Source organism: Pseudonaja textilis, chromosome 10 (genome assembly GCF_049901715.1).
Source record: "Pseudonaja textilis isolate UNSWEBS1 chromosome 10, rPseTex1.2, whole genome shotgun sequence".
NCBI classification, from domain to species: Eukaryota; Metazoa; Chordata; class Lepidosauria; order Squamata; family Elapidae; genus Pseudonaja; species Pseudonaja textilis.
Window position 1 is genome coordinate 17,032,815 of NC_141999.1, and position 19,021 is coordinate 17,051,835.

Here is a 19,021-nt window from a genome sequence, read left to right on the forward strand (position 1 = left end):
TATCCTTCTGCTGCCACGCCCACCAAGCGACGCCCACAGAACCGGTAGTAAATTTTTTTGAATCCCACTACTTGGTGTGCAGATATTTCTACAGCCCTCTTTTTGACTCGTGCAGTATACAGGTCCTCGATGGAAGGCAGGTTGGTAGCGATTGTTTTTTCTGCAGTCCTAATTATTCTTTGAAGTCTGTGTCTGTCTTGCTGGGCTGCAGCCAACAAACGGTGCAACAAGAGCAGAAAGGGGCGCAGTGAGTAGTTTTGGGGAAGTGGGTGTTGTTGTTTTTTTGGTTAAAATCAAGGTTTCTTGGAATGGGGATGGATGAGAAATCCAGCTCTAGTTCCACTAGGAACACCTGGACTTAAGTCAGATTGAGGCTGGGGTCTTTGCGCTGCCCCTCAACACTCCCAGTTTGGCTACTCCAAATAACTATATAGTGAGAAAGAGACGAGGGAGGCACGGTCTGGGAAAATGGAAGAGCCTTTTTGCCGATTCCCCCGGGGACTGAGAAGAATGTGTGGTCTGCAGAAGGAGTGGCTCAGAATATTATTATGAATATGATTAATTATTTATGTCCCAGGGACACGTCCTTCCCGCAAAGCCCGGAGGGGTTTATAAGTGAACAAGAAAAACTTCCAGAAATCAAGAGATTTATGATCCAGAGAAGATTGTTCTCAACTACTCCTGTGTCAACAAGTTGCTGTGGTTTTCCCCAAAGGATGAATCAAACCCTGTCCAGCCAACCAAGTAGTGTTTTTTTTTTTAAATTTTTTATAGCTGCTTGATGGTTTTTAAGATGGGAAAGTGAAAGGCTAGGCCAGACACAGTATGTGGTCGAGTCTTTTCCTCTTTTGCCAATTCCATCTGGCCAAGAAACATAACTGAGGAGACTTAAATGCCGTGAGATCTTAGCCATACGATGAACGGTTGCAGGAACTGGGCATGGCTAGTCTAGTGAAGAGAAGGACCAGGGGAGACAGGATAGCAGTCTTCCAATATTTGAGGGGCTGCCACAGAGAAGAGGGGAGTGTCAAGCTATTTTCCAAAGCACCCGGAGGCCACACAAAGAATAATGGATGGGAACTGATCAAGGAGAGATTCAACATGGAAATGAGGAGAAACTTTCTGACAGCGAGAAGTCCATCCCATGTGCATAACTGCGAGGGATTGTAGTCCAAAACATCTGGAGATGATCAAGTTAACTAGCTTTCTATATACGTTGAGTTATACTGTTTTCAAAGCCATATGCTAAATGAATGAATGAATGAATGAATGGATAGGATAGAATAGGGTTGGATCCTGGAATAAATATATTTTAAGGTATCTCAATAATGGCAAACCTTTTGGACTTGGCGAGTTACAAATTAGGAAAATGCCTCACTTGATTCTATTGGCGTGCCCACCCCTCAAACAAAAAATAATTCTCTGTCTCTCCCACATCTGGACCGCCTGAACAGCTGCACTGTTGCTGCACTGAAGGAGAGGCCTTGCCTTCAGCCCTGGTGTTACTGCTTCCAATCACGAAGGCCACCTCGTGCCCTTCCCCAAGGTGCATGGGCTTTGGGGAAGGGCACGATTGTTAGTACTCTCCAGGAGCTCCTCTATGCTCAAGAGGTGGGCTGCTGGGGGGTCTGCAGGGGTTCGGGAGAGCTCCTAGCTAAGATTCTGTGCAGTTTGGAGAACCCCTCCCCACAATTCCCACTCCTGGCTGGCTCTGCCCACCCAGCCCTGAGCCTCCCAGAAGTCCCCACGTGGCCTGTTTGGATGCAGGTAAGCGCAGGGTGCGTGTGGAGGCTCAGGAAGGGTGAAAAACGGGTGTCCTGGAACTTCGGGAAAGCTGGAAATGGGCCTGTTTCCAGCTTCCAGGGGCCTCTGGAGCCTGGGGAGGCCATTTTTGCCCTCCTGGAGGCTCAAGGAAAGCATCCAGAGCCCAGGGAGGGCAAAAGCACACATACACCTGGTGGTGCAGGAGGATGACTAGGCCACGCCCACCATGGCCACGCCCACCAGCAACCGGGCAGAGAACCCTTTGCAAAATGTTTTGAAGCCCACCCCTGTCTAGGCTACCTACCTTAAGGTGGTTTGTCTTGCTGTGGACAGAACCCTGCTGCATCCCACCCAGGATGCTATGAGGTGCTACGAGGCCTTTGCTCTTGAAGCAGCTTCAGCTAATGGTTTTCCATGGCCTGAAAACCACACATCATAGATGTGATTTTTCGACATTGTTTTGTGGTAGTCATTAAGCAAACCACAGTAGTTAAGCAATTCAATATTCCCCAGCAGTGGGTTTTTTTTTGGCCGGAAACCAGAAGTAAACACTGGAAACTGGCAATATTTTTTTTTTTGTACATTGTAGTCACCTGATTGCAGTGCTGCAAACGACAGCTGAGATGATTGCCAAGCATCCAAAAGGTGACCATCGGCCATTGTAAGTTCAAAAACAGTCCGTAAGTAGCTTTTGCGGGTTTGCCGAAACTTCAGATGGTCATTGAGGAACCAGTTGTAAATTGAGGACTACCTGTACATAAGTAATCTGGCTGGTGCATTTACAAATTTGGGAGATTCACACCACGCATTGAACTATTTCTTAACCAAAGGGTTCGATTCCTACTATGGACAAAAATGGTTGCAGAATTTGATGGATGAAATGGCAAAATTGACCCACTTTGATTATAGAAAAGAACATAAGTGCTTTTGTTTCCACATGAACTTCATGCTTGATGTGGAGAAGAATGAAAATTTGACTTTCACTGATGAGACTGATAGATCTTTATAGAAATGGCTTGTTCATATTATTTTGAAAAACAAGAAGCGGTGATTTGACGTTAATGCCTTATTTTACTGTAACAGTCGGAAGTCAATTCTTTTCCCCCCCTTTTCTTATCTTTCCTCACTTCTTTTTCCCCTTTTCCACCCCACGGCTCTTCTATTTATTTTGTGTTTCATAATACTTTATAACTCAATAAAAATGTTAATGGATACAAAAACTATTATTTAACCAAACAGGATGGTTTTTCTTATCCACTAAGCTACAAAGCAAACCAAAGCACCTTAACCAAGTTTAAAATAAATGAAGTAAGCATGGTTAGGCTGCTGTGTAGGCATGGCCACGGTCTCTTCTTCGTACCGTCACAATAACTTGCTGGGCTAAGTTAAGATAGACCGCTAGTAGTTGGCCTAACATAGACCAGAGAGGTTCTGGGCTGTGTGGAGATACAAACCTAAGTCTTGCTATATGTCATGCCCCTGTCAGAGTCTGAATCCGAGGAGGAAGACGAACAGCTGACGTAGTGGGAGTGTGGCTCTGTTGGCTATGGAGAAAACTGGGGAAGGGCAAAGTCCAGCTGGGCAGAGCAGGGAAGAGGAAGAACAAGAGAGAGGGAGTTCAGAAGAAGACCCAGGCCCATCCCCTCTTCATCCTAGGGCACGCAGGGAGGAACGGAGAAGAGAGCAATGTGGGTTGCGTGGCTTACGGGGGAGGAAAGGGACCCGATTCCCTTCATTAGCCACAGTTGGGAAGAGAGTTTAAAATAAATGCATGCTGAGTGCAGCAGCTTCTGGGAGCAAATGTCAGTTTATCTTGTGTTGACTTTGATTTTCGGTGTTCCTGGTGTCTTCCCAACTGTGTTGAGTTATTGCCATTCCTTCACATCTGGAATTCTTGTTCCTGCCCTGCCAGACTAATTACCTCACTTTGCCTTGATTGGACTTATAGTTACAGTTTTTGTTGACCACGTTTTGGACTTGATTCTCAGCAACCAAAGGCTGTTCCTGGGAGAGTTTTTCTCTAGCCAGAAGGTAACCAGGACATTGGGGGCAAAGTTGGAACTAATAAAGGGACCAGGGGTGGGATTCAACCGGTGTTATTACCGGTTTGGTACTTATATTTTGCGCGCGCATGCTGTGCAAAGCAGCTGAGGTTGGAAAAGCAGGAAATAAAGGACAGGTAAGAGCCCAGGTGGGAGGGTGGGCCAAACAGCAGCAAACACAGAACCGGTTCTATGTCTGCTGCTCTATGTCTGCAAAGCTACCGGTTCTATGGAGCCAGGCAGAACCGGTAGCATCCCACCCCTGAAAGGGACTCCTACTGATTATTTAACTGTGCTGCCTTTGTGCCACACTCCCGGGTCATCGCACTATATTTCGTCTAATGCTCAACTGCAATAGCATAAAAACAATGTTGCAGTCTGGGCTGAGCCTTCATAAAAATTATTCCGTGGTTTTAAGCCATGCTGAGCCTTGGCACATGTACAAATGATCTTCCTAAATTGGATTTGAAGCCTCTCTAGCCATCATTACACATAGGATCACTCTGTTTCTTTTTTTAAAAAAAAAATGGTGCATTTTTTAAAAAAAATATCTTTAAATACATGCACAACTCTTTCAACACTCCTGAGAGACTGTGATGGAGTCACACCTTAAGAGTCAAAAACGGAGAGGCAGTTATCAATCGTGCCTACTGTCCCTGTCCTATTGTTTTTTATTTTTCTTATAAGTATCTATCTCATGTATTCAAAACTATATTTATTCTTATACCTGTATCTTGTAAGCGATTGACAAATCAAATAAAATGTAAATGTAAAAAAAAAAAAAATGTGTCCCAGATAATTTGAGTCCCAGTATTTTCCAGTTCTCCAAACTATTCAAAATTTCCTCCACCAATTCTCCAGAAATGGTCAGAACCTGCTGAATACCACCTCTGAGCCCTGCCTATGTCTCATCTCCTGGGCAATGTTCACAACTTCATGAAAGCTGACACTATGGTTATGTTTTAAACGGTTAGAAGAAAAGAAGAGCCCAGCTGGTTTTGCAAGCAGAGCTAAAGCCAACATTTTCAGAAATCAGCCTCCGGTTTCTGAGTTAAGCTAATCTTGTTTGCTTTGCTTTGCTTTGAGCCTGGAAATTCCAACCCACCCTCTCTGACCTTTTATCACTCGCCTCTCACTTCTCACAAGCCCATGCAACAGACTCATTCTGGTGAGTCAATTGTTTGAAGTTTGATAATCCCCCCACCACCACCTGATCTTCAAAATGTGTCGAAACAATTGACAATGGTGGAATTCTTACTTTGCTTCCCTTCAGTTTTGATCTGAGGGAGCGGGAATCTGTTGCAGAGAAGATCATCCTAGTTAGTCATGTTGACCTTGAGAAAACTCAAGATAATAATTCCAAAAGGCAATACCTTATTTTTTTTAAAAAAAAAGGTTGAACGTTGGAAGGCTTATAAAACGTATCTGAGTCAGGCTACACAATACATATACAGATTAACAGAGGTAGAAGGAAACTTGTAGGTCATCTAGTCCAACCCCCAGCCCAAGCAGGAGACCCTACAGCAGTGGTGGCTAACCTTTTGGGGCTCCTGTGCCAAACATTGTGTGTGCGTGCCAGCATCCAGAAGGCAATGTGCCCCCCCCACCCCCTGCGCATGTGCACGCGATCCCCCTCTGCCGTTTCCTTACCTGCACTGCACCTCCCAGCTGATTTTTGGCCCGTTTGAGGCCTTTTTTGGTCTCCCAGTGGCTTGAGGAAAGCTTCTGCATGCTTTGCAGGCTGAAAAATGGGCCCGTTTCATCACTTCCGGTATTTTTGGAAATACAGGAAGTGACAAAATGGGCCTATTTTTCAGCCTGCAAAGGCTTTCCTCAAGCCTCTAGGAGGCCGAAAAAGGCCTCAAACAGGCTGGAAATCAACTGGGAGGCACGCACATGCACAATGAGGTAAGTCTGTCTGCGGCTCGCGTGCCAGCACAGATGGCTCTGAGTGCCACCTGTGGCATGCATGCCATAGGTTCGCCATCATGGCCCTACACCATTTTTAACAGATGGCAGTCCAGTCTTGAAAGCCTCCAGCGATGAAGCTCCCGCAGCTTCCGAAGGCAACTTCTGTTCCATGGGTTGGTTGTTCTCACAAGTCTAGGTTGGCATGGGGAGTAGAAACCCCAGCAAGGTTAAGTCCAGATCAAACTGGTACTCCAGGCTCCATGTTGCTGCCCCTTTTAGAGCGGTAATCTTGCATTTCAGGACAGTTGAAAACAGAAACGAAGGGGGGGGGAGGGGGGATTTTGTAGCATTTGTGCTGATTGCAGTGTTGCGTGTAGTGAGAGAGAGATCCTAAGGCATCTTTTTCTCCTTTGCCAAATCTTTGAAGCTGGAACTCTCTCTACTCTTATTTAAAAAGATTGAACAGAGACCAACAAATGTTGCACTTCCACTGAAGCGAAGCCTGTCCCGTGCGCTGCCCCCAGCCAACCGCCTCACTATTTTTTATTTTTTTTAAAGGCCAATTCAAAAGTAGGTGAATGTCAGCCATGGAGTGGAAGCAACGCAACGGTAAAACCCAGTGTAAGAGGGTAATTATGCACCGTGCATATATTTAGCAGGGAAAGCATGTAAAGTGACAGCATGAATAGGGGAATTCACACATTGCCAAATTAATATGCACAGCTTTCGCTTTTTAAGTGATGTTGGAATAGACACAAGCAAATAATGACAATGTCAATCATGGATTTTGTAAGCTGACTGGTCTACATGTTCTTCCTTTCCGAGAAGTAGGTCTTTGGCCTGGTAACTCATGAAATGTACGTGTCAGCAAGCAAGAACATAGCATGTGTGCCAGATAAAACTGTAGAGAACATCCAATTATATTCTGGAATGTCATCGAGTGATTGTCCAAATTTACTGGGTGGTATCATCATCATCATCATCATCATTTATTACTGTTAATTGGTAATGGTTGCACCATCTGTTTTCATGCTTTTATTCTAGATTTTTTACTCTGCAGTGTTAAATTGTTGATGGCACATGTTTGATTATTGCAAACTGGTGGTGAGATTGCATTTTGGCTAAGTACTAAAGACAAAAGAAGGAACGGAGGGAGGGAAAGGGGAGGGGAGTGGCAGGGGGGAGAAGGAAGGAAGGAACAAAGGAAAGGAGGAGTGAAGGGAAGGCAGGGAGGGAGGGGGAGAGAGAGGGAGGAAGGAAGGAAGGGAAGGAGGAAGGAAGGAAAGAAGGGAGGGAGGAATGACAGGTAGGGAGGAGGAATGAATGAATGACATAAGGAAGGAAGGAGAAGAGAAGGAGGAAGGGAGGGAGGGAGGAAGGAATGAAGGGAAGGAGGAAGAAAGGAAAGAAGGAAGGGAGGGTGGGTGGGTGGGAAGGGAGGAAGGAAGGGAGGAAGGAAAGGGAAGGGAAGGAGGAAGGAAGGAAAGAAGGGAGGGAGGAACAGGTAGGGAGGAGGAATGAATGAATGACATAAGGAAGTAAGGAGAAGAGAAGGAAGGAAGGGAGGGAGGAAGGAATGAAGGGAAGGAGGAAGAAAGGAAAGAAGGAAGGGAGGGTGGGAAGGAGGAAGGAAGGAAAGAAGGAGGGAGGAGGACAGGTGGGAGGAGGAATGAATGAATGACATAGGAAGGAGAAGAGAAGGAGGAAGGGAGGGAAGGAGGAAGGAATGAAGGGAAGGAGGAAGAAAGGAAAGAAGGAAGGGAGGGTGGGAAGGGGAAGGAAGGAAGGAAGGGAAGGGAGGAGGAAGGAAGGATAGAAGGAAGGGATGAAGGAAGGGAGGGGAAGGAGGGAGGAATGAATGATGAAACAAAGGAAGGAAAGAATGAAGGAAGGAAAGAAAGGGAGGAAAAGAAAGAGAGGGCAGGAGGGGACATCAGTTCCATCCTAAATTCCTGGTAATTTTTGCACATTCTCCACATTTTGGTGTGAAAATCAACATTTACTTTTCACAACCCAAAAGCAACATAGTATGAAAAGTGCTCATCTAGAGTGCCATGAGCTCGTAATACAGTAATTTGCCTTGTATGAAAAACCAAGCATGGGACAATAACATTATCCAAAGTTCGAACGTTGGGCAGGGAAATCACAGGATCCAAGGAGGTGCAGAACAAGCCAGTGAGCTGATGAAGGAATGGCATCACTGTCACTTCAATGGAGTGCAGGTGTTAAGTTGCGACTGCCCACCTTCACCTGCCAGCTTTGTACAAAGCTCAGTGGAATTGTAGGGTGAGCTCATGGAAGGAAGCAGGTAAAACCAAGGCATTAATTATCTCCGGTGGGATATAATCTTAGTGCCATGAATGAAGTTGAAGTTCTGGGCCGGACGGCAGTTGTAGAAGGAAGAGAGAAAGCACGAGCAATGGAAAAATAAACAGCATGTTAACGAATTGCTAATTAAAGCTCAATTTTCCAGACAATAATAACTTGCGCACCTCATGGGATAGAAGATTTTCCATTGCAAAGGATGCTATTGTGCTTCTTGCAGGCGTGTTGAATAGACTGGCTGCTCAAACTTCACACAATTAAACGTTCCCTGGATGTGACTAGCGGTAGTCCTTGACTTATGACCACAATGGAGCCCTGAAATTTCTGTTGCTAAGCGGAACGTTTGTTAAGTGAATTTTGCCCCATTTTGCAACCCTTTCTTCTACGGTTGTTAAGTGAATCTGACCTCCCTATTGACTTCGCTGGTCAGAAAATCGCAAAAGATGATCCCATGATCCAGGGACACTACAACCGTCATAAATATGAGTCAGTGGCCAAGCGTCTGAATTTTGATCAGGCTGCAACGGTTGTGTGAAAAACGGTCGTAAGTCCCTTCGTCACTTCAAACGGTCACTAAACAAGCTGTTGGAAGTCGAGGACTACCTCTAGTTTGGTCACCAATACATTCTAAGTAGCCCAGGCCGCCCAGACATGCGAAATCTTCCGGTCTCATTTGTTCATTCATTTCTTTAATCTTTTAATTAGGAGGAATGTCGATTGAGGATTTGAAAAGATATCAGGGAAGAGAAAGGGGAAGTCGGTCTAATTAAACAAGGATAAAGAACACAGCAACGATGAGCTGCTTCAGTGACAGATGCACGCGTGTGTTAAACGGCTAAAAAACATGGTAAGGAACATCCATCAAAGGCGCTCCTGTGATTGAATGATCATAAATGATTTTATGTTGTCAAATGCTTGACATTTCCCATAGTTTCTGGCATAAGGGGTGAAGAAGATCATTCAGCAGGTGCTGAGGATTGAAACAACAGGGAGCAAATCTGTGGCAATGGCAAATGGGAAGCAACCTGGTGGGGTTTTTTTGGTTTTTCAGCAGCATGATTTTGGGTTACTTCTGCCAAAATAGATTTGGAATGGAAATGGGAGACATGTCAACCCTCAAATTTCCACAGGGTCCCTACCCAGAAGTGTGATGAAATCATGCCAGTGGAATGCGTCCTCTTTGTTTCTGGATTTTGGTGGGGTGGGATTTTAAACATCTGGGCGTTGGTGAAAAATCTTCCTAAGTCCATTCCCAGTCTTCAAAAAACCACCATATTTATATATTTATGTTATTTATAAAACCGCACACAAAAAATCTAGAAATTTGGCCTCTTTCTGGTGCTCCTTCCTCCTTTCTTCTGGGTTAGCTCCAATCAGTTTTAGTAGAGGAAGAGGTCAAGTTAGATCCTGCTGATGGAATAGAGTAGAGTAGAGTAGAATAGAGTAGAGAAGAATATAATAGAATAACAGAGTTGGAAGGGACTTCGTAGGTCATCTAGTCCAACCCCCTGCCCAAGCAGGAGACCCTACACCATTTCTGATAGATGGCAGTCCAGTCTCTTCTTGAAAGCCTCCAGGGATGAAGCTCCCACAACTTCTGAAGGCAAGCTGTTCCTTTGGTTGATTGTTCCCTCTGTCAGAAAATTTCTCCTTATTTCTAGATTGAATCTCTCCTTGATCAGTTTCCATTCATTATTATTCCAGTCCCCTAATCATCTTTGCTACTATTCTCTGGATTCTTTCTAGAGTCTAAACAATTTTTTATAGTGTGGTGTGTTTGACCAAAACTGGATGCAGTATTCTAAGTGTGTTTTTTACTCAGGCTTTACAGAGTGGTATTAGTACCTCCCTTGATCTTGACTGTATCCTTTTGTTAATGCAATTTAGGATTGCACTGGCTTTTTGGGCTGCCGCTGCACACTGCTGGCTTAATTGATTGTCCACCAAGACTCTCACAGTTACTGCTATTAAGCCAGAAATTTTTGGGTTCGGTTATAGTTGTCAGTCAAGGATTACCTATAATGCAGCACCATAGGCTGGTCAAAACATTTGGCTGCGTGATCAAGTCTTGTGTGTTCCTCAAATGACCAACTGAGAAGATCAATAGGTTAGGTCCAGGACTCTGTCATCTCCCTCAACTTGCTTGAAGATTTGTCTTTGAAAGGTCCTCAGAACAAGGCATTGTGAGCAAAGCCTCACCACAATTTAAAATAGGAGTTGGGTAGCAATGGCTGCTACAGCTAGGGTAGCTATCTCTTTCTGGTGACCCAAGTTGCTTGCTAATTACAATATCTCATCCAAGATGCAACAAATCCTAAACTGGGCAAAATATTGTGGAATCTCTCTCTCTCTCTCTCTCTCTCTCTCTCTCTCTCTCTCTCTCTCTCTCACACACACACACACACACACACACACACACACCCTATCAGGATTTTTCTAATGCTTCCTGACCTGTTATAAGAAGCACAAATAGCCAACAAAGATGGCCTACTGATAGGACTGTTCCTACTCACACATCAGAAGACATTTTTCAAAGTGAGGAAAGGGTGCAGATTGATGAATTTAATTCAGTGCAGGCCACTCTGTTGCCAGATCCATTCCTGAAAGGATTGTTCGGGAGCAGAAAAAAACTGTATGTGACACTGATTTGGACAAGGCCACTTATTTTATATGTCTCAGCATGCTTTCCATTCATGCCAGGCGGAATCATTCTCTTGCATTCTGCCCTCCACTCCCCGAATGTTCTCATGTGAAGAAAGCAAATTGCTTTCCAAAAAATTTCTTTGGGAAAAGGGAGGTGGAATGCGGTGCTTACATACTAAACAGGTGGCTCAAGAGTGTGTGGGGATGTCCTGCTTTTTTCACAGCAGCCTTGTTTTCTTCCTACGCTTCTGGAGAAGAAACTTTCAAGAAGTATGGATTTCAACTCCCATAATTCTTCAGTCAGCTGTACTGGCTGGGGAATTCTGGGAGTTGAGATCCATACCTCTTAACAGTTGCTAAAGTTCAGAAACACTTGTTCTAGATTGTGGAAGATAGGGAGGATAATGACTTAGTAACGACTTTTCTCTGGGTCACATGATCAGAACATGGGAAGGATACGTAGGATGGAGTTGTGAGCTTAATTCAAAATGGCTGTCCAAGTAGGGATGCCCTGGGAGGATTTCAGCTGTGAGAATTCTGGTCCATTTCCCAATTCTGTGATTCTTCTGCTGCCTTCTTCCTGTACACCACATTGGGTCTTGTTCTGTTTAGTCTGAAGAATGGTAGTCTTCTGATGGATAGGTGGGCCAACAGGGAATTAGACAGGCCTTGGTCCTTCAATATTGCTTCATTCCAAGTTTCAATTGACTTAAAGAAAAAAAAGGAGAAGGAGTCATAGAAAGAGAAGAAGGAGGAAAAAATGAAGGAGAAAAAAGGAGTACTGTAGAAGGAGAATAAGAAGGAGAAGCAGAAAGAGGAGAAGGAAGAGGGGGAGGAGAAAGAGACACAAATGTTATGCTAACGCCGAAGAAGGAGGAAAAAAAAAGGAGAAGGAGAAGAAGGGAGAACTGTAGAAGGAGAATAAGAAAGAGAAGCAGAAGGAGAGGAAGGAAGAGGAGGAGGAAGAGGAGGAGAAAGAGAAAGAGACATAACTGTTATGATATGAATTTTACCTCACCTGCTTTAAACTTATTAATTATGCACAACCAAGGCATAATTACTGCCTCCTAACCAGTTCCAGGTTCTTAGACAATTCAATTAAACAAGATTATACGTAAAAAGAAAATGGAATCTGCTCGCTTTCAGATAAAGTAGGATCAAAAACACCACTCAAAGAAAGAGGAAAGGAATTTCTCAATCCTTCTGAGAAAGAATAGACAAAGGCACGCTATTGTCGGAAGAGAAAGAAACCGTAGGGCACGCACACACACACACACACACACACACACACCAGGCCTCTGCTCCGGCATCCAGGTGGCTTATTCCCTCCTCGTGCACTTTGCTGGTGGCCTGCTCCCTGTCGAATGCCTCCGTAGGAGGATGACAGCTGGCGTGATGGACGGGGTGTCCGCCTGGCTCCCCCATCTGCTTCCCATGCGGGAACAGCCTGGCTGAGAACGGTCCTCACTGTGGGGGGAAACGGGCAACAGCACTGCTCCAGATGGGACATCTCCTCCTCCGTGGGCCTCGCAGCCATCGCTGCTGGCGATAACCAACAAATGCTCTGTCCTACACATTGGCCACAAAAATCAGAACACTAAATACAAACTGGGCGGATACGACCTCGTAGACGACACTCACCCTGTCAAGGACCTTGGGGTACTCATTTCAAAAGATCTAAGCCCCAGAGCTCACTGTAACAGCATTGCCAAAAAGGCATCAGGCTGAAAAACAGCTTCTATCCCCGGACACTACTGTATAGTGCTGTGTTGGTGCGGTGTCAGGGTTTTTCAATTCAGTGTGTGGAGTGTGAAGGATGTGTGTTCGTGTTTATTTTCATGGTCATGATGTGCACTGAAGATGGTGTTTGATTTCGTTGTACGAGGTGCAATGACAATAAAGTAAAGTGAACTAAACTAAACCGAACTAAATTAAACTAAATTAAGAGTTGTTAACCTAATTTTGCGAAGCTTCTTCTCCGGTAACACTGTACTGCAAACCAAGGCATACAAAACCTTTGCCAGACCAATTCTCGAATACAGCTTATCTGCCTGCAATCCACACTGTATAACGGACATTAATACAATTGAGCGAGTCCAGAGATATTTCACGAGAAGAGAACTCCACTCCTCTGCTCGCAGTAGAATACCTTGTGCTACCAGGCTTGAAATTTTGGACCTGGACAACCTAGAACTATGCCACCTATGCCACCAGTTTAGTACACAAAATTGTCTGCTACAATGTCCTACCTGTCAATGACTACTTCAGCTTCAACCGCAATAACACACGGGCAAACAATAAAAACAAACTCGTTTTAGTCTCCAGTCCCCTAACCAGGATGATTAGGGGACTGGAGACTAAAACGTATGAAGAACGGTTACAGGAACTGGGCATGGCTAGTCTGGTGAAGAGAAGGACCAGGGGAGACATGATAGCAGTCTTCCAATATTTGAGGGGCTGCCACAGAGAGGAGGAAGGGGTCAAGCCATTTTCTAAAGCACCCGACGGCCAGACAAGTAATAATGGATGGAAACTGATCAAGGAGAGATTTAACCTGGAAATAAGGAGAAACTTTCTGACAGTGAGAACAATCAACCCATGGAACAGAAGTTTGCCTTTGGAAGTTGTGGGAGCTTCATCCCTGGAGGCTTTCAAGAAGGGATGGGACTGCCATCTGTCAGAAATGGTGTAGGGTCTCCCACTTGGGCAGGGGGTTGGCATCCCCTCAAATATTGGAACATGGCTATCATGTCTCCCCTGGTCCATCTCTTCACTAGACTAGCCACGCCCAGTTCCTGCAACCGTTCATCATATGTTTTAGCCTCCAATCCCCTAATCATCCTGGTTGCTCTTCTCTGCACTCTTTCTAGAGTCTCAACCTCTTTTTTTCTAGCGTGGTGACCAAAACTGGGTGGACTACTCTAGGTCTGGTCTTACCATAGGTCATAAAATGGGGCAAATGTCTCACTTAGCGACAGAAATGTTGGCTCAATTGTGGCCATAAATTGAGGGCTACCTGTATTAGAAGGCTGAACACCAGGATGGGAAGAGGGTGCAGATTGGTGTTGGTGGGGCAAGAACTTCCAGGTTGATTCTCTTACTGTCATGGAAGGACAGAAGAGAAAACTAGGGAAAAGTTTCTGACATACCTGCAAAAGGCCACTCCACCCAGTGACGGATGGCTCTCCAGCTTATTGTCATGGCCCTGTTGGAATCTGATTCTGAGGGGGAGGTTGAACAGATAACACGGAGCGGGAGTGTGGCTCCGGTGGCTGTGGAGGAAACTGGGGAAGGGCACAGTCCGGCTGGGCATTCAGAGGAAGACCCAAGCCCACCCCCTCTTCATCCTAGGGCATGCAGGGAGGTTGGATAAGGGAGCAACATGGGTTACGGAGGAAAATAAGGCCCTGATTCCCTTCATTGGCTGCAGCTGGGAAAACAGGAATAATAAAGGGCGTTTGTGCACAGCACCTTGCTGGAAGCAAAGCGTCCATTATCTTTGTTTGTCACTCTTATCTGGGTTCTGGTGTCCTTCCAACTGTGTGCGTTTCATTATCTTTTGGAAGTCTGCAATTCCTTATCCTGCCCTGTCTTGTTAATTGCTGCAGCATGGTTTGTGTTGTTTTTTATTTATAATTTGGATGAACTTTGGGTTCGGACCGAATTTCTTCCGTTTAAAAACTGTTCTTGGGAGAGTTTTTTTCTCCAGCCGATGATAACTGGACATGGGGGCCAAGTTGGAGGAATTAACGGGACTTTACCTACTTTTGCGACTTTGTTGCTTCTGTGCCATGCCCCGAGTCATCACACTTACTCTGGGTGAGTAAGAGAGTGAGCCGGGATGATTTTTTTCCCCCCTTTTTCTTTATCTCTTTCCCCAACTTTCCCTTTCTTTTCAATTTACAGCCCAACCTTTTGGTTCAAGTGGACCCCGAGGGCAGCTTTGCAATCATCTTTATGGTTATTGTTATAGCTGCACATAAGGCAATGCAGGATGCCGTGGGATACGAAAGTGACAGGCGATTGCTTATGCTTTACCATACGGAGAAAAAGCAAGACCTCCCCCTTCCTCCCCCCAGACACTCACACCCAATTAAGACGGGACTATCTATATCGTAAAACGGATGTAAAAAAACGACAGTAATATATCGCCAGGTGTTAAAACGAGGAGGGTTAAGGAGAAAAATAGACATTGCACAAGAGAGAGTGGGCAAGAATCAGGCAAAGGTGTCCCGGCAAGGTCCAGGTGACATTTTGGCTGTGCCCCACCTACCAGGCTCCTTCTCTTCAAGGAACCTCATCATGCCTTGTTTCATTGGGGTTTCCAGCAGGGATGGGATTCAATTTTTTTTTTTTTACTACTGGTTCTGTGGGCGTGGTTTGGTGGGCGTGGCGTGGCTTAGTAGGTGTGGCAGGGGATGGCTACTGCAAAATCCCCATTCCCTCCCCATCCCACTAACCAGCTTTCCAGCTCCGTTCTCCTGTGCAGGGCAACCAAAGAAGACCCAGCCGATCAGCTGGGACTTGAGAGGTGGAGAATAGATGGGGGCGAGGCCAGTCAGAGGTGGCATTTGCCGGTTCTCCGAACTACTCAAAATGTCTGCTACCAGTTCTCCAGAACTGGTCAGAACCTGCTGAATACCACCTCTGGTGTCCAGGGATTCACAGCTTGCATGCTACCCTGATTACTTGATAGATTCTCTGTCCAACTTGGGTTAAGTCAGGAGTTTGGGGTGGGGTGGGAGAAAGTGATCAAGCAGAGAAGAATAGGATCTGGTTCAGAGCATGTCTAGATCTCATCTGGTCTTTAGAATTGACTCCGATCGTCCTCAGCAGAATTGAGCCGGTTTGTTCCAGCACGATGTTTGTCTACCTGAGAACCTGAGGGATAGGACAAGAAGTGCTGGGTGGAAAGTAATCAAGGAGAGAAGCAACCTAGAACTAAGGAGACATTTCTTGACAGTGAGAACAATTCATCAGTGGAACTGCTTGCCTCCAGAAGTTGTGAATGTACATGTATATGTATGTATGTGTATATACACTGGAAGTTTTAACAAAGATGTTGGATAACCATTTGTCTGAAGTGGTGTAGGGCTCCCTGCCTAAGCAGGGGGATGGACTAGAACAGGGCTCACCAACCTTTTGGACCTCAGGGACCACCAAACTCATAATTTTAAATCCCGTGGACCAGAGACTTTGGGAAAATCCCCAAAAAAGTCTGCAGGAAAATTCCCCTATCCCATTTTCCTACCGATTGATCATTCTTTATTTGGGATTGCAGGATACTGTCTCCAGCTCCGTTCTCAGGGGGAGAGAGAGAGAGAGAGAGACAGAGACAGAGACAGAGACAGAGAGAGAGAGACAGAGAGAGAGAGACAGAGAGAGAGAAACTTTTGGCTTCATGCAAGGAAAGCAGCAGAAGCAGCAGAAGTCTTTCTTTCTCTCCCCCAAACTCCGCCAGAAATGAGTCTTTGTGAGACTTATCGTGCTGGCAAAGTCTCTTGGAGCAGGATGCCTTCCAGGATCCCAAAGACTCATTTCTGGTGGAGTTTGGGGGAGAGAAAGAAAGACTTTTGCTGCTTTCCTTGCGTGCAGCCAACAGCAGAAGAAAGAAGCGGAAAGAAGCAGCCCAGTAGCCAGGCCAGGCACATGGGGCGCGTGGGACAAGTTCCTCCCTCTGGCCTTTCCCCCCTCCCCTCACTACCTTGTGTTGTTTGCAAGTGACGCAAACCTTGTGTTTCTGCAGCCCATGTGGGCGGCACAGCCTTGTGTTCCCCGCACAGTCTGGATTAATTGCTTTGGGAGTGACATTTCTCTGCGGATCACCAAATTTTTCTCAGGGACCACCAGTGGTCCCCAGCCCACTGGTTGGGACCACTGGACTAGATGACCTGCAAGGTCCCTTCCAACTATTCTATTCTATTCTATTCTATTCTATTCTATTCTATTCTATTCTATTCTATTCTATTCTATTCTATTCTATTCCATTCCATTCCATTCCATTCCATTCTATTCACCTTGGAACTTTAAGATGTGTGGATTCAACTCCTTAGCCCTCAAATGGCCATGGTTGAGAAACACTGGTTTAATGATTAAAAAACTGGATTAGAAACCAGGAAACTGTGAACCCCAATCCTTCCTTAGGCATGGAAACTGTCTGAGTGATTCTGGGACAATCCTTCCATCTCTGCCCAGCCCACCTCACAGGGTTGTTGTTGGGAAAATACGAGGCAGGATCTACCCGAGGTTTTACAAAGTAAAGTTGGGATAGTAATAAAATAAATAAACTAAGTTACTTTGGGCATCAGTCAAGAGACTGATTGTTTGTTGTTCGTGACATGTTTAACCAGGACTCTTACAAACCCAGGGGTTGGGCTCACACAATGTGCTACACTAGGTTTAGTTTTAACTTTGGTTTTTTTTTAAAAAAAATTGTATATATGCTGGCCATGCAGTTAGCTGAAAGTACCATGTCTCATTCAACCCAGAAAAAGGAGTGCCACAAGTTAATGGTATTAAGGGAGAAACATTTCATAGTTATAGACTACGTGTCACTCAAAAGGTGATATTCAGTATGCTCTGAAGAATTTTTGGATCCCCCTTTTTAAAACTAAAATTAGGCAATGCCATAAAAAGTGAAACTAAATCTTTTCTCTTGCATCATTTTTTTTTATTAAAAACCCCTCCGCCTTAACAAAAAATGGGTTTTCCCTGAAATTACAACTTATTTCATTAAGATTTTTTTTTAACATGTATAGAATTTGAGGACAAAATTTAACCATGTAAAACCTTGCCATCGTTTTGATGTGGTAACTTGACAATTTCACTGTTTTTCATTCTTAAGTATACACCAAATCCAATTTGTCAAACCCGAGTATTTTTTTAAGGTTTACATTAAAATGTGCATGTATTTTGCTGCCCATCGCAAAATTTGCTTGCAGCTTTGCAGAACATTCATTTTTTGCAAACAGTTCTTTCTAATATAACAAATATTACATTATTTTCATGAATATATGCATTTCTGTACAGATCTTTTCCCATTAAACTTTTCAAGTAATTCTTGGCAAACTGCATTGCAACATTTGGGAAAGTATGAATTTCAAATAGCTAAGTTTTGATTCATGTATTTGTTTAAAAAAATGGGAAATTAATTTTGCAGTCAAATGCAAACCTCTCTGGCCTTTGTATAAATTGACTACTAGTCCTGATGTTGAGCAGTGGTGATCTACAGAGGGAGATAGCACTTCATAGGATTAGTACAGGAGAAGCAAGCTCCATTCACGGTTGTTTAGTGAAATCTTTCTTTTTTCCTTTCTTTCTCTTTCTTCCTCCCTCCCTCCCTCCTTCCCTATCCTCTGTCTCTTTATTTTCCTCCCTCCATCCTTCCTTCCCCCTCTCTTTCTTTTCCTTCCTTTCTTCTTTCCCTCTCTCTCCTTTTCCTTCCTTCCTTCCCTCTCTCTCTCTTTTCATTCCTTCCTTCCCCCTTTCTTTTTTCCTTCCTTCTCTCCCTTACTCTTTTTCTTTTCTTTTTCCTTCCTTCCTTCCTTCCTTCCTTCCTTCCTTCCTTCCTTCCTTCCTTCCTTCCTTCCTTCCTTCCTTCCTTCCTTCCTTCTCTCTTTCTCACTCTTATCTCCCCTGTCTTTCTCTCTCTCCTTCTGTCTTTCTCTTCCCTCCTTCCTCCCTCTTTCCACTTTTGGACTGCAGCCCTACCCCAGCCTTCTAGGGTGCTGCATATAACTGGGACAGCTTGAGAGAAGGTGAGCTTTGAAGATGCTTTACACCCTAGAAAATGCACAGTTGGAAAAGAGAAGCAGAGGAGAATGGGCTGATTCAATTTAGAAAGGCAAAGGAAAGGCAGGAGGATGGTTGGCCAGCAGTCTTGCAATATTTTAAAGGAACGTCTGAAAGAAAGGCGAGAAATAGCTACTTTTATTTAGGACAAGTTCCCCATTTATGGGTAGGGATGTACAGAACTAAGCACACACCACACTTTTGAGTGGTTGCATGCTCTGTGTGTGTGTGTGTGTGTGTGTGTGTGTGTGTGTGTGTTCACCAAAATGGGTAGGTGCTGGATGAAGAAGTTGGCAGGGTCAGGGCGAAAGCAGATCTGGGTTTTAGTTGAGTTTTAATTACATTCAACCATATGGATGAAGAAAGAGAACACGATGAACTCTCGTATATTTAATCTCCACTCCTCCTTTTAAACCCACCCTCTGCAATTTGATGGTAAATTTTGAGTGTTATAGAAAACTTTGGTGGTCCACACGGCCTCATTGGAACTACAGAAAAGGTTTAGTAATCAGACGTATGGGTTTTGATTGATGTCAGCTTTAGTC